This window comes from Schistocerca gregaria, chromosome 4 (genome assembly GCF_023897955.1).
Source record: "Schistocerca gregaria isolate iqSchGreg1 chromosome 4, iqSchGreg1.2, whole genome shotgun sequence".
Taxonomy (NCBI): domain Eukaryota; kingdom Metazoa; phylum Arthropoda; class Insecta; order Orthoptera; family Acrididae; genus Schistocerca; species Schistocerca gregaria.
The window spans coordinates 563,308,216-563,323,631 of record NC_064923.1 but is presented as its reverse complement, the minus strand read 5'-3'; the positions used below and the strand labels follow the sequence as shown (position 1 = coordinate 563,323,631).

At 44.6% G+C, this 15,416-nt stretch overlaps 1 protein-coding gene across 10 annotated transcripts in view; it reads left to right on the top strand.

Annotated features, from left to right (window-relative positions):
• Nucleotides 1–15,416, top strand: part of LOC126267989 (uncharacterized) — a 905,571-nt gene that overhangs the window by 697,614 nt on the left and 192,541 nt on the right. The gene's annotated exons all lie outside the window — the stretch shown is intronic.

The window sequence follows — 15,416 nt, the reverse complement described above, 5'->3', positions numbered from 1 at the left end:
TGGCTGTTTTTAAATTAGATTGTACGTGAAGAATGGTTCACAACAACAATCAAAAAAACTATCATAATCAGTCACATACTCAGACTAACTCTATCATGAGACAATCATATGCAGTGGTTAACTTCTACGTAACGGCGCGTGTGTTGGATTTACATGAAATTTTGCTAATGAAGACTGATGTTAGAATTGAAGATTGATTTTAAAATTCTCTCAAAAGGTTAATTTAAGCCCTAGATTTGTTTCTTACCTTGGCAACCCCACTGCACCGACCCCACTGCATAAATTATGAGGGCACTGTTGTAGGACCGTTGCTATTCACAATATATATAAATGACCTTGTGGATAACATCGGAAGTTCACTGAGGCTTTTTGCGGATGCTGTAGTATATCGAGAGGTTGTAACAATGGAAAATTGTGCTGATATGCAGGAGGATGTGCAACGAATTGACGCATGGTGTAGGGAATGGCAATTGAATGTCATTGTAGACAAGTGTAATGTGCTGCGAATACATAGAAAGAAAGATCCCGTATCATTTGGCTACAAAATAGCAGGTCGGCAACTGGAAGCAGTTAATTCCGTAAATTATCTGGGAGTACGCATTAGGAGTGATTTAAAATGGAATGATCAAATAAAGTTGATCGTCGGTAAAGCTGATGCCAGACTGAGATTCATTAGAAGAATCCTAAGGAAATGAAAAACGAAAACAAAGGAAGTAGGTTACAGTACACTTGTTCGTCCACTGCTTGAATACTGCTCACCGGTGTGGGATCCGTACCAGATAGTGTTGATAGAAGAGAGAGAGAGAAGATCCAACGGAGAGCAGCGCGCGTCATTACAGGATCATTTAGTAATCGCGAAAGCGTTACGGTGATGATAGATAGTATTTTCGTAAATTAAACTTGGTTCTTTTTCTGTAAATATGATTCTTTGCCCACGCAGTAGTGCAAGGGATGGCAGTTGAATGTTTTATCAGATAGACCTATCATCAATGAGAATAACTTTCAAAGTTTTTGTAAATAAGCAAAATGGTATTTTTGGAATTAGATTAAATGGTTTTAGTAACTGAGGATGGACTTTTACTAACAATAATTATAACTTTTTTCTGTGACTGTCGCACATCGTTAAATTTACCTTTGTACACGATCTTTAAATTATATAAGAGTCTTACTTTACCTGTTTAGTGAAATACTTTATCTACCAGTAGAGGGAGCAAACTAATTAAATTTCTGAGCACAAAGCTGATAACCCTCCCTGGATGCCAACACGGAGATACGAGGTTTGTAACTTTAATAGTGACAACTATTTATTTATAGCTCGTACAAAATAGACAGTTTTACTGACCTTCAAAGTAATCACCAGCATTGTGTATAACCCGTTGCCAGCGATGTGGAAGTCGTAGGATACTCATAGTAGCGCCAGTTGTGTTGCCCGACGAATTTGTAGCAGTTGTGAAGCGAATGCCACGAAGTGTGTCCTTCAGTTTAGAAATCGAGTTGAACTCACTAGGGCTTAAGTCAGGGGAGTGCAGCAGGTGGTAAAGCACTTAGCAGCCCCATCAGCCAAACAAATCAGTAACAGCTTGCATTGTACGTGCTGGAGCATTGTCCTAAGTTGGTCGTAGGTTGTGTTCCAAAACTGAACAGCCTTATGCTAGTTTAGCTGTTCGATACCTCCAGTCCCACCCCTGTTCATATTAGCAGCCAATATTGTGGTTGCAGGATAGACATTATGTGTGGCATCGAATGCCGTAGACATCATTGGCCTTTTACGACCTCTCATTTAGGGCGTTCCTTCTCAGAGTCGGCCAACGGCCAATACACTTTTATTTGAGAGTTCTTGTGCGTCGAACTCGGGTACAAGATGCAGACAGCATTGGTGCCAGCATTGTGGGAGGAAGGCTGCTAACTAACACGCAGCACCCCAGTTATAGGTACATAGCGTAAACGAAGTTAATGCGCCGGTGTTGTATTCCACAAAGAAAAGAAAAGTAAACTGATAGCAAAAAAGAAATAGCTGACGGATATTAAATCAGTAATAGAAATAAAATTGCTGGAAAACTTGAAATACAAGGGGCAGTCAAATGAAAATGTGACAGATCGAAAGAAAAAGGAAGATTCCGTTTGAAGTCACGAAGCATTTATGTGTTGTTCGAACCTACCGATAACAAATCTAGCAGCAAGCCTCTGAATTGCTGAGATGTCTTCCTTTAATACGACGTGAGGGGCTCCCAAATACTCAAGGAATAGTAGGAAATGACTAGGAAATGGATCGCACAGTTTTTTATACGCCATCTCCTTTATAAATGAGCTACACTTTGCTAAAATTCTCGCGATAAACCGAAATTGACCATTCGTCTTCCCTACTACCGTCCATACGTGCTCTTTTTATTTAAAATCGCTTTGCAACGTTACGCACAGATAATTAATCGATGTGACTTTGTTAAGCGGCACACCACCAATACCCCTACCGTATTCGAAAAACCACTACGGTCGCAGGTTCGAATCCTGCCTCGCGCATGGATGTGTGTCATGTCCTTAGGTTAGTTAGGTTTACATAGTTCTAAGTTCTAGGGGACTGATGACCTCAGATGATAAGTTCCATAGTGCTCAGAGCCATTTTCGTATTCAAAAAATACAGGACTGTTTTTCCTACTCATCTGCATTGACTTAAGTTTTTCTACATTTAGAGCAAGCTGCCATTCATCACACAAAATAGAAATGCTAACTCATCCTGTACCCTTCTACAGTCACTCAGCGACAGTACTTCCCCGTATACTACAGCGTAATCAGCAAACAGTTGCAGATTGTTGCTCACCCTATCCGTCAGATCATTTATGTGTAGAGTGAACAAGAGCAGTCCTATCACACTTCTCTGGGGAAGCCGTGGCGACAAGCTTGTATCTGATTATTAATCGCTATCGAGGACCACCTGCTACTTTCTTCGAACCACTCACGTGTCTGTGAACCTATTCCGAATGCTAGTAACTTTGTTAACAGTCTGCAGTTGAGCACAGTGTCAATCATTTTCAGGAAATCTAGAAATATGGAGTCTGCCTGTTGCCTTCCATCCATGGTTAGCAGGACGTCATGTGAGGAAAGGGCAGCCAGAGATTCGCACGACCGATGCTTTCTAAATACACGCTGATTTATGGACAGAAGCTTTTGTGTCTCAAGGAAGTTTATTGTATTCGACCTTAAAATATGTTCAGTGATTCTGCAATAAATTGATGTTAAGCATGCTTGTCTGTAATTTTGCGGGTCCGTTCGAGTGACCTGTGCATTTTTCCAGTCTCTGGGGGTTTTTAGCTGGGTGGGAGATCCAAGGAGTACTCTGTAAAACTAAAATGGGGGTTTATTCTAGAACTGGCCACTTAATTGCTTTCATCTTTTTCAGTTGCTTCCCACTCAAATTTATCCTACGAGCCTCTGGTTGTAGCAGCAGTGTGAGGTGGGCATTTTGAAAATGCACAAAACTGCGAAAAAGCAATACAATGTCGATCTGCATTGTTCATAGCGCCCAATTAGCGCCTGATGAATCAGCGTCAAAACTGTCAGTACTGCAGTAATCCTCTGCGTTTTCTGCTGGGGAAAAAATCGCACAAATTTTGGTTCAGCCGCGAAAGTCACGCTGTGAGTGATAAATATTTGAGATACTTTTGCGTTACTCGTCTAAGGTTACAGCATCGTCTGGCACCATTTCGCGCTTCACTCGATTCTCCAAAGCATCTGTGACGAGTGACGGACGATCCGGTCCAGTTTCGTTGTCAATTCCTCATCATTTCACGTAATTATCTCACATTTTTTCGTCATTGTTGTATAATTACATTGTTCCTTTAGTTCAAGGTAGCTTTCAAGTTCCGGGCATTCAAACATCAAGCAATACACTTCGTCCCACAGTCTTCGGGATTTTGTGTCACACTGTTAATCATAGAATGCACAGTAACTTTGGCACTCGCACGACACGGACAAAACATGTCGAGGAAACCCGTAGACCTTTAATACTCTACTGGCCTTTAAAATTGCTACACCACGAAGATGACGTGTTACAGACGCGAAATTTAACCGACAAGAAGAAGATGCTGTGATATGCAAGTGATTAGCTTTTCAGAGCATTCACACCAGGTTGGCGCCGGTGGCGACACCTACAACGTGCTGACATGAGGAAAGTTTCCAACCGATTTCTCACACACAAACAGCAGTTGAGCGGCGTTGTCTTGCGAAACGTTGTTGTGATTCCTCGTGTAAGGAGCAGAAATGCGTACCATTACGTTTCCGACTTTGATAAAGGTCGGATTGTAGCCTATCGCGATTGCGGTTTATCGTATCGCGACATTGCTGCTTGCATTGATCGAGATCCAATGACTGTTAGCAGAATATGGAATCTGTGGGTTCAGGAGGGTAATACGGAATGCCGTGCTGGATCCCAGTGCCTCGTATCCCTAGCAGTCGAGATGACAGGCATCTTATCCGCATCGCTGTAACGGCTCGTGCAGCCACGTCTCGATCCCTGAGTCAACAGATAGTGACGGTTGCAAGACAACAACCATGTGCATGAACAGTTCGACGACGTTTGCAGCAGCATGGACTATGAGATCGCAGACCATGGCTGCGGTTACCCTTGACGCTGCATCACAGTCAGAGAGAGTCCCTTTAGTCAGCCATAGTGCTAGTGTTTGTTTTCAATACAGTCCAGAGACAGGTAGTGCTATTTTCCTTGTTTTCTACAAGAAGTGGTTAGCAATCACAGTTTAGTCAATAATCAGCCGCCTTTAGTGCATTAGCAGTCTAGTTAAAAGTTGATTAAGTCTCTTCAGTAAATTGATTCCTTAGAATGGATAGGATGTGTGACTGCTGTGTACGGACGCAGGAGGAGCTGGCCACTCTTCGCGAACAGCTGAGCGTGTTGATGGCCGCGGTCAGCCGTCTTCAGGCTGCTGCCTCGGAGTGTAGCGGCAGTGGGGAGTCTGGTGCGTCGCAAGGTACACCCCAGGTGTTACATGCTTCACCCACTGTCCCTGCTGTCGAGACATCTTCGCGGGTACCGGGCGCGGTTGGGCCACCCTCTCCCCAAGGGGAGTGGCGGGTTCAGCGGCGTTCGCGGCGCACGAGGCGGAGGGTCAATGTGGAGGCTGGCCGTGTGGCATCGCCCGCTCTGCCTGTGAGTGGACATGTGGCTGCTCCTTCAGCAAGGTCCGAGCAGGCACATGGGGGGAGGGGTTTATTAGTTATTGGGAGCTCCAACGTTAGGCGGGTGATGGAGCCCCTTAGGGAAATAGCGGAAAGGTCGGGGAAGAAGGCCAGTGTTCACTCTGTCTGCTTGCCGGGGGGTCTCATCCGAGATGTGGAGGAGGCCCTACCGGCGGCGATAGAGAGCACTGGGTGCACCCGACTGCAAATTGTTGCTCATGTCGGCACCAATGACTCCTGCCGTCTGGGTTCAGAGGTCATCCTCAGTTCGTACAGGCGGTTGGCGGAGTTGGTGAAGGCGGAAAGCCTCGCTCGATGGGTGGAATCAGAGCTAACTATTTGTAGTATCGTTCCCAGAACCGATCGCGGTCCTCTGGTTTGGAGCCGAGTCGAAGGCTTAAACCAGAGGCTCAGACGATTCTGCGGAGAGCTGGGGTGCAAATTTCTCGACCTCTGCTATCGGGTGGAGAAATGTAGGGTCTCCCTGAATAGGTCAGGCGTGCACTACACGCCGGAAGCGGCTACGAGGGTAGCGGAGTACGTGTGGAGTGCACATGGGTTTTTTTTAGGTTAGAGAATTCCCTCCCTAGGCCCGACAAGACGCCTCCTGAGACGCGACAAGGCAGGAGTAGGCAAAATGCAACAAGGAATAACAATATTAATGTGCTAATAGTAAACTGCAGGAGCGTCTATAGAAAGGTCCCAGAACTGCTCTCATTAATAAACGGTCACAACGCCCATATAGTACTAGGAACAGAAAGTTGGCTGAAACCAGACGTAAACAGTAATGAAATCCTAAACTCGGATTGGAATGTATACCGCAGAGATAGGCTGGACAGTGAAGGGGGAGGCGTGTTTATAGCGAGAAGAAGTGCAATAGTATCGAAGGAAATTGACGGAGATTCGAATTGTGAAATGATTTGGGTGAAGGTCACGGTTAAAGCAGGCTCAGACATGGTAATTGGATGTCTCTATAGGCCCCCGGGCTCAGCAGCTGTTGTGGCTCAGCACCTGAAGAATAATTTGGAAAATATTTCGAGTAGATTTCCCGACCATGTTATAGTTCTGGGTGGAGATTTTAATTTTCCGGATATAGACTGGGAGACTCAAACGTTCATAACGGGTGGCAGGGACAAAGAATCCAGTGAAATATTTTTAAGTGCTTTATCTGAAAACTACCTTGAGCAGTTAAACAGAAAACCGGCTCGTGGCGATAACATATTAGACCTTCTGGTGACAAACATCAGTTAATGCAGAACAGGGAATCAGCGATCATAAAGCGGTTACTGCATCGATGATTTCAGCCGTAAATAGAAATATTAAAAAAGGTAGGAAGATTTTTCTGTTTAGCAAAAGTGACAAAAAGCAGATTTCAGAGTTCTTGATGTCTCAACACAAAAGTTTTGTCTCAAGTACAGATAGTGTTGAGGATCAGTGGAGAAAGTTCAAAACCATGGTACAATATGCGATAGATGAGTATGTGCCAAGCAAGATCGGAAGAGATGGGAAAGAGCCACCGTGGTACAACAACCGAGTTAGAAAACTGCTGCGGAAGCAAAGAGAACTTCACAGCAAACATAAACATAGCCAAAGCCTTGCAGACAAACAAAAATTACGCGAAGGGAAATGCAGTGTGAGGAGGGCTATGCGAGAGGCTTTCAATGAATTCGAAAGTAAAGTTCTATGTACTGACTTGGCAGAAAATCCTAAGAAATTTTGGTCCTATGTCAAAGCGGTATGTGGATCAAAACAAAATGTCCAGACACTCTGTGACCAAAATGGTACTGAAACAGACGATGACAGACTAAAGGCCGAATTACTAAATGTCTTCTTCCAAAGCTGTTTCACAGAGGAAGACTGCACTGTGCTTCCTTCTCTAGATTGTCGCACAGTTGACAAAATGGTAGATATCGAAGTAGACGACAGAGGGATAGAGAAACAATTAAAATCGCTCAAAAGAGGAAAGGCCGCTGGTCCTGATGGAATACCAGTTCGATTTTACACAGAGTACGCGAAGGAACTTGCCCCCCTTCTTGCAGCGGTGTACCGTAGGTCTCTAGAAGAGCGAAGCGTTCCAAAGGATTGGAAAAGGGCACAGGTCATCCCCGTTTTCAAGAAGGGACGTCGAACAGATGTGCAGAACTATAGACCTATATCTCTAACGTCGGTCAGTTGTAGAATTTTGGAACACGTATTATGTTCGAGTATAATGTCTTTTCTGGAGACTAGAAATCTACTCTGTAGGAATCAGCATGGGTTTCGAAACCCAGCTCGCGCTATTCGTCCACGAGACTCAGAGGGCTTTAGACACGGGTTCACAGGTAGATGCCGTGTTTCTTGACTTCCGCAAGGCGTTTGACACAGTTCCCCACAGTCGTTTAATGAACAAAGTAAGAGCATACGGACTATCAGATCAATTGTGTGATTGGATTGAGGAGTTCCTAGATAACAGAACGCAGCATGTCATTCTCAATGGAGAGAAGTCTTCCGAAGTAAGAGTGATTTCAGGTGTGCCGCAGGGGAGTGTCATAGGACCGTTGCTGTTCACAATATACATAAATGATCTGGTGGATGATATCGGAAGTTCACTGAGGCTTTTTGCAGATGATGCTGTGGTGTATCGAGAGGTTGCAACAATGGAAAATTGTACTGAAATGCAGGAGGATCTGCAGCGAATTGACGCATGGTGCACGGAATGGCAATTGAATCTCAATGTAGACAAGTGTAATGTGATGCGAATACATAGAAAGATAGGTCCCTTATCATTTAGCTACAAAATAGCAGGTCAGCAACTGGAAGCAGTTAATTCCATAAATTATCTGGGAGTACGCATTAGGAGTGATTTAAAATGGAATGATCATATAAAGTTGATCGTCGGTAAAGCAGATGCCAGACTGAGATTCATTGGAAGAATCCTAAGGAAACGCAATCCGACAACAAAGGAAGTAGGTTACAGTACGCTTGTTCGCCCACTGATTGAATACTGCTCAGCAGTGTGGGATCCGCACCAGGTAGAGTTGATAGAAGAGATAGAGAAGATCCAACGGAGAGCAGCGCGCTTCGTTACAGGATCATTTAGTAATTGCGAAAGCGTTACGGAGATTATAGATAAACTCCAGTGGAAGACTCTGCAGGAGAGACGCTCAGTAGCTCGGTACGGGCTTTTGTTAAAGTTTCGAGAACATACCTTCACCGAAGAGTCAAGCAGTATATTGCTCCCTCCTACGTATATCTCGTGAAGAGACCATGAGGATAAAATCAGAGAGATTAGAGCCCACACAGAAGCATACCGACAATCCTTCTTTCCACGTACAATACGACACTGGAATAGAAAGAACCGATAGAGGTACTCAGGGTACCCTCCGCCACACACCGTCAGGTGGCTTGCGGAGTATGGATGTAGATGTAGATGTAGATGTAGAGCGCCTGCGATGGTGTGCTCAACGACGAACCTGGGTGCACGAATGGAAAAACGTCATTTTTTCGGATGAATCCAGGTTCTGTTTACAGCATTATGATGGTCGCATACATGTTTGGCGGCATCGCGGTGAACGCACATTGGAAGCGTGTATTCATCATCGCCATACTTCGTATCACCCGGCGTAATGGTATGGGGTGCAATTGGTTACACGTTTCGGTCACCCCTTGTTCGCACTGACGGCACTTTGAACCTTGGATGTTACATTTCAGATGTGTTAACGACCCGAGGCTCTACCCTTTATTCGATCCCTGCGAAACCCTACATTTCAGCAGGATAATGCACGACCGCATGTTGTAGGTTCTGTACGGGCCTTTCTGGATACAGAAAATGTTCGACTGCTGCCCTGGCCAGCACATTCTCCAGATCTCTCACCAATTGAAAACGTTTGGTCAATGGTGGCCGAGCAACTGTCTCGTCACAATACGCCAGACACTACTCTTGATGAACTGTGGTATCGTGTTGAAGCTGCATGGGCAACTGTACCTGTACACGCCATCCAAGCTTTGTTTGACTCAATGCCCAGGCGTATCATGTCCGTTATTACGGCCAGAGGTGGTTATTCTGGGTACTGATTTCTCAGGATCTGTGCACCCAAATTGCGTGAAAATATAATGACATGTCAGTTCTAGTATAATATATTTGTCCAATGAATACCCGTTTATCATCTGCCTTTCTTCTTGGTGCAGCAATTTTGATGGGCAGTAGTGTAGAAATCTGGCGTCAATCTGTGCAGCGGGAATGCGCAGTAGGTTGTTATTTCTTGGATTACCTCCGTGCGTTGCACTAACAGCCACTCAGCGTATCTACTACTTAATTACAGTATCTTCACTGCTGTGACACCTTGCTTAGTGTCCTTACGAAAATAAATGGCTAATGACAAAGAAAATACTTCTGTCCATTTTTTTTTTCAGTTCTTGTCGATAAGAACACACGTACATACCTCTTTCTAAGTTTTTTTACGCTGCGAAAAGTACAGTGTATCATTGCAAGGGGGGGCTCAAAAATTTTCCGTTTGAGAGCGTTGCTGCAGTGTATATGCAACATAGCGCGGATCTTATGGGAGTTTTTAACCCCCACATGTAGGTATGAGATTAGGGTGGCATTCGTGTCTTTCCCACGTGCAAGCGGTAAATACGGAAACTTGATGTACGGCTACGTTATCACCAAATGCGTCCATAGAATCATCACGCTGTTATTATTTCTTGGCTACGGAAGGACAAACACCAATGGACAATCTTCGGAGACTGAAAACTGTATATGGGGCATCATATTTGTAGACGACCAGCGTTGTGGAATGATGCGACAAGGAATACTGGTGCTGCTTCATGATAACGAAAGTCCTCGTATCGCAAACGTCGGAAAGCAGAAGTTACTCCAACCCAAGCGGGAGACACTGAGTATCCGTTCCATAGTCCTGATCTCTCCCCATGTGATTATTATGCCTTCGGTGCCCTAAAAAAGGCCTTGAAAGGTCGACGATTCCCATCGGATTAGGGTGTGCAGCAGACAGTACGGACTTGTTCACACAGCAGGCTACGATGTTTTACCAAACGGATTTCTTCAACCTGGTGCGGTGGGGTGATTGCTTCAGTGCTCACGGCTGATAAGCATATTTATATATTTATTTTGGGCTGTATGCCTTCGAACGGAAACTTTCTGATTGCCCCTTATACTTTAACAATAAAACAAGTACGACTGTTGCTAAATGATTTCGACGTAAGTAATGATCGCTTGCGGTTAAGGTAGAATAGAGGCCAACCAACCGAAGCTTCAGATGTCACGAAACTGAAATGAAAAGGCCTGCTGGAGGTAGTAAGTGTCCGTTACTGAAAACGTACGTGTCAGGCACTGGGCGGAATGTGCCAAGTGCGTTGTCGCCGTCGTAATGGCCGGCGCTATTCTCGGCCTCTCGAAACACGAGAACGGCTTCCCGATTTTCGTAAACGCGCAGGTCGGCAGCGAGCTTATTGTCAAGAGAGGTAGTAAAGAAAATGGCCGACCATACAAGAGAGCAGGTGAGGAAGTTCTGCTCGGTTGGAAGGCACTCGTGTCACTCCTGCCTTGCTGGTGTTTGGCGTCAAATTGACGTGCATCTTAACTCGATAGCAGTCCACAAATGCACTTAAGAGACGCCATATTGGATTTACGTATTTTGTTGTTTCCTTATTTTGAGGTGTGTGTGTGGCTGTACGCCATTTGAAGGCAACGGCGCATTGAAGGTTTATTAGAAACATTTCAGGCTCGGTACTGTTTGTTATAATTAAATGTCAGTTAATCTGTGGCATTAGCCTTCATATGAAATTAATGACCGAAGTTGCTTGACTAGAAAGTGTTGCATAGTGAGTAGACGCAGAAAGTTACGAATTATGTTCTACAATGTTCATTGTTACATATCAGAGCGCGCGATCTCAGGAATGAGTTTTTTCCATGTTTTGACTTCAGCGTGATTAAAAAAACGAAAGATGAAATTGCTGAGAGTGAAAAGAGCTACAGCGACATTTATGTTCTTCCTTGTCACAAATATTTAGCTGTTTTTCTGCGATATGTTGCGATTTCCGAGTGTCCGCTCACACACGGGAGAAGCTAGTGTCACTTCTGGCTAACTGGATCGACTCTTGTTGAGTTTCGCAGCGAGTGATACGTTATTTTGACGTCACTTCCGTGATACCGGGGTCCTCGGGAAATATGGCCCTCGCAACGAACTTCTGACGTCACACCAGATAACTTGCCTAACATATATCGCGAACTCTCGGCTACGTCTCCGGCTAGGCGGGAACTCAATATGTCATACTCGGTAAAGTCCTTAACCTCGCTATATGTTACCGAGAGCGTGAGTCTGTTTAAACGCGCATCTACGAAGTATTAAACTGGTGTGAAAATATCACTCGCTCCCTTCTGGAGACAGTCACTGCAACTCTTAACGTCTGTAGTGTCACGTACTGCGACTTACGCCATCAGGCCGGACCAGAGTGACACGAACGAACTTCTGTCCCGTCGACTGGAGAGGGGCGACTGTACACGTAGGCGCAGGCGTGCTGTGGACTGGCTGCGCGCGCGCAGGTGTGTACAGATAGGAGCCCATCTGGCGCTCTCCTCTGGCTTCTCGAGCCGAGTACGCCATCGTCGGGCGCGAAGCTGTTGGCCACGACGTGTTTCGACCAGCGCCGAACGCGTTGTATTTTACTGAGCGCGTAGACCCCGTATCATCGATTACAATATACACTTTAGTTGCACTTCCTGACAGAAAAGTGAAGCATCCAGAAGAAGAGAAGAAAATGGAATGAAACTTCTGATTGAACGCAGTTTATGAAGAACCTGGCAGTATGAGCCCAGTTATCACAAAGTCGTTGCATCCATTCTGGCTGGGACGCATGCATTGATTCGATTGGGAAGGGTGTCAGAAAGTTATTATCTCCTCTCCTGAGGCAATCTGACCCACAACTGTTGTAACTTGTCCTTGACATCCCGGATGCACAGAATTGACGTCTGAACGGGTCCCACACATGTTCTATTGGGGACAGATCTTGCTGGCTACGGAATTAGTCTAACATCACGCGGACCGTTCATAGAGACACGTGCTATGTGTTCACGGGCATTGCCGTGTTGAAAAATGGCACCACGATGCTCTCGCATGAGAAGTAACGCACGAGGACGCAGGATGTCCATGACATACCAAAGTGCAGTGAGTTTCCTCAGTCACTACCACCCTTGACCTTAAGCCAGATCCGAGCCTCCCAGCATCACGATACCACTCCAAAACATTGTAAGAGTGAGACTTCTCTCCAGGTCGCCCCCATACTCGCCGATGATAGACATTTGGGGTCTTACGTTACCTCTATTGGTTTCTCAGCAAAATGTAACACTGTTCATTAGCAGTCCATGCCTCCGGGTCATGGTACCACGCCAAACATAGCTATTTGTGTTGTGTTAAAGGCAGCCTACGAATGAGATGATAATTTCGTAGTCCGGCTGCTTCTAGCCTCCGACCAGTGATGTGAAATGACAGAATATTCTCGGATTAGATGTGAATGACTTACGAAGTGCTTACCGCACAATACGACGATCCTCTCTTGTGTTGCTCAGCCGTCGTCGACCAGAATCTTGTCGACGAGTATGCCTGGCTTCACGTTCATATGCAATTCAACATTGGGCCACTATCTTATCCGAATGCTCCATAAGTTGGACACTGCGCGATGCTACCAGTCGTTCAAATGGAGACCCGCGAAGAGGTCCCTTTCATGCTCTGTCCGGTCCTGCTTACGCTGTCTAAAACGAGTACGCGACATCTCTGTGTCCTTCACAGTGACCACTCAACATCTCACACTCTCCAGGACTTTGTATACCATACCACGCCTGGTAACAAACACACTGGTGGTCATTCTACCTGTCGCAGTGAACTGCTACTCTAATCACTTAGGTACTCGCCGGTGTTGTGTGCGTATACGAAGTTATATTGACCATGTCTTCTAGACGCTTCACTTCTTTTGGCAGGCAATGTATGTGGGTTCTTCATCCTTCTCACTCCAATCCTGCGAAGCCGTGCATCCCTATACGCAAGATCGTCATGTCAGTACCATGCTCCACTCACCGACCAAAGTACGACACTGTTTTCATTTTCGGGTGACTGGAGTTCAGATCCCTCTCAAGTCACCGATGATTTCCGTGAATTTCATAACTCAAACGGTATGCTGGGTCCTACACCATTGATTTCATTCCCCACTCCGAGCTTGTTCTTTGACCCTAATGACGACGTCGTCGGTGGAACGTTAAACCGTAATCTCCTATCTTCCTCCCTCACCCTCTCTCCCCACTAACTCCTTTCGCAATGACACCTCAACTACCATGTCTTCACCCGTAAAACTCATTCCAACTACACTGTATCCTACTCACCAACTTCAAATCTCGTTACCTTTGCGTGTAGTGCATCGTAATCCTTTTGATAGCTGACATCTTGCTCTTGCTTCCACTTGTCAGAAACCTCATCATTCTGCTACAACGCCTCCTTCCGAGGGCATCGAGACAACTTTAGCAGCCTCATCGCCTAACAGCCTTTTTTGTTGGTCGGTGCTGCGGAGGGTAAGAGCTGTCAGTCTGCCCCGCTCATAGGAATCGAAATTCAACAAAAATGATAATAAAGCAATCTTTTAGCCACTTGAAATAAGAAATGATGTGGGAGAACCTTCATTGTTTAACTGTGTTTTGGAAAAAGTTGTATCTGGAATTTCAAGCTAAAAAATTACACATCGTTTAACCAATAGTTATAGGTAGGAAACCGAATCTAATTATATGAAATGCTTAACTTTTGAAGACTATCTATGTACTTTCAGATTATCTGACAGAAGGAGTGACTCAAATAAATCTTCTGCAGGTCGTAACCAAAACAACAGAAAATGCGAACGAAATACCTAGGAACACAGATAGCTAATTTATAACGATTCAGTGAATTTAAATCTTTTGGAGAACCCAAACAGCAGAATGAACTAGAAATATTTACAATAGCTGTAGAAATAGGTGCAATAGAAATAGCGTATGGTTCAACAGAAAGTACCTGCAGTAAAAGGTGCACGCCTAGCCACGCAAAAGGAGAAGTCTGTAGCACAGTTGTAAGACCGGAATGTTTATATGCATCGGAATGATTAACAATTAACTGTAAATTGGACAGAATAACGATACTTGAAGGAAAAAATGTTAGAAAAAAATATTAGTTTCAATGCAAGCGACAGAGAGAAATTGAGAAATAAGAGGAGACCTATCAGAGTACACAGAAAGAGTTAGGAGTACGAATAACAGAAATCTTGAAACTGCTGCCGAATGAACGAGAACAGTATAACAAAACAAATATTATTGTATTTTTGCAAAAACGTGTGCAACAGCATGGATTACAGAAATAAGAACTTTTTAAAAAAATATAACAAAAAACTGTAGACAAAAGGTGGAACCATCGTAGGAATCCGAATCGAATTGAAATTCCCCAAAGTTTGGGGGATTCCCCACAAATTAGCAATGCTGGCCATCGGTGTTGATCATATCCATCTGCGTTCAATTCACGCAGTTTCAAGGAGAGATTAGGTTGGCAGAGATTCTTCTCGACCAAATAGTTGACTGACTGACAGACATACTAAATTTAGAAGGCATTCAAGGCGTAATAAAGTAGAAATTAGGAACAACACGGACAGAAGAAAGGATGATACTGTGTACTGCGCAATAATATCAACCGTCTGAGATCGTTAATGGCGGCTTGTGCAGTATATCGAAGAAGACTGTGGAGCTTTAAAAAATATTAATGCTCGGACAATATATTGTGCAGTATATTGCATCGTGTAAGGGTGGTATTGCGAGACTTAGAGATACTCATCTCGCTCCGAAGGAATTTTCGTAAAGAACTGAAAGAAGTAAACGACAGAGGATCAGGAGTGAGCTGGAAGATGTCTACGAAAGCACCATACAGTACTTTGAGAAAAGAAATTCCTGATTGATCAGAAAAGCCATATAGGCCGTTCTCCACAACAGAAAAGGAAACTAAAGGCCGTGGTGTCATAACAGTAAGCAGAAATGTTTCTGACAACAGGTGAGGTATCCAGTAAGCATGTACTTTTTTTTTCTACAGTTGTCACAACAGAGACGTAAGGTAATACAAGCTTTCAATTAGCAGCCTGGAAATAATTGTTGCTAATTCTTGCTGCAGTAGAGATTTACACTCCTGGAAATTGAAATAAGAACACCGTGAATTCATTGTCCCGGGAAGGGG